This window comes from Nuphar pumila, chromosome 2 (assembly GCF_984573655.1).
Source record: "Nuphar pumila chromosome 2, dmNupPumi1.hap1.1, whole genome shotgun sequence".
Lineage (NCBI taxonomy): Eukaryota > Viridiplantae > Streptophyta > Magnoliopsida > Nymphaeales > Nymphaeaceae > Nuphar > Nuphar pumila.
The window spans coordinates 109,740,948-109,742,041 of record NC_143250.1 but is presented as its reverse complement, the minus strand read 5'-3'; the positions used below and the strand labels follow the sequence as shown (position 1 = coordinate 109,742,041).

The following is a 1,094-nucleotide window of genomic DNA, read 5'->3' as shown; positions in this document are numbered from 1 at the left end:
AGGCCTCCCTTGCATTCATTCATCGCAGTCATACAAAAGCGATTCTCTCCTGTAGGTTCTCTCGGAATTGATTTCTACCGTCTCTTTTTTACCGCACTTACGTCATTTTCTACTCTGATGCCGACTCTGTTACCGAGAGAGAGAGAGACTGTCAAGGATTTGTTCTGTTCCATGATGTGGATTCTTCTTACTTGTTTCTCCCCACCGTCTTGTTATTATCCCTGACCACTGTTCACTGCTGCAGAGAGAGAGAGAGAGAGAGAGAGAGAGCACCATAATTGAAGTATTCAACTTTCTCCCCCCTTTCCCACCCTTTTATTTTCTTATCTGTGGATGGATATGTTGAGAGAGAAATAAAAAAGCTCTCTCTCTCTGCTTTGTTGGGGGGGAGCTCATATGACTCCATGATGATGATGGTGGTGGTGGTGATGCATCTGTTCAACTTGCTTTTTATTACTGCAGTCATAGCAGCCGTCCATTTCTTAGCTACTGGTTCTTGTGTTTCTTCCACCAGGATTCAACCTTTTGTTACTACAAACAATTCGGTAGCTGCTCTTTGCATATTGATAGCTAGATATTTAGAGTCCCCATCGTGATTACAATGTGTCTATCCATCTGAGCTAAAGCTAGGTGTTTCTCTTGTATACTGTGCAGGGTGATTGGATGGAGGATAAGAGCAGACTGGGCTCAACGCCACCAAGCTGCCACAATAAGTGTAATGAGTGCAATCCATGTATGGCTGTTCAAGTCCCCACATTTACAACTCATGGGCAACCAATAGGATCAGCCTATGAAGTTCCTAGCAAGATAGAGGGAGACCAGTACTCAAATTACAAGCCTTTGGGATGGAAATGCCACTGTGGAAATCAGCTCTTCAATCCATGATAGCATGCTCCTTGGTGATCTTCATCTTGTCTCCCAAGGATCTGCCTTCTTAGTTGGGAATGCACCAAAAGTTCTATTCTGGTTTCTGCCTACCTTCCTGGGATAGAGCTCCTAAGGCTGGAAACGCAGAAGAGGGTGCAACATGCCCCTTCATCCCGAGACAACAGGAATTGACATGTCTTGGTGTGCATGGCATCGGCTACTCTGCG

The 1,094-nt window shown here is 45.1% G+C and overlaps 1 pseudogene; it reads left to right on the top strand.

Annotated features, from left to right (window-relative positions):
- The first annotated feature begins 413 nt into the window (after positions 1-413).
- On the top strand, positions 414-885 carry LOC149846689 (EPIDERMAL PATTERNING FACTOR-like protein 1 pseudogene; annotated as a pseudogene).
- The last annotated feature ends 209 nt before the right edge of the window (positions 886-1,094 follow it).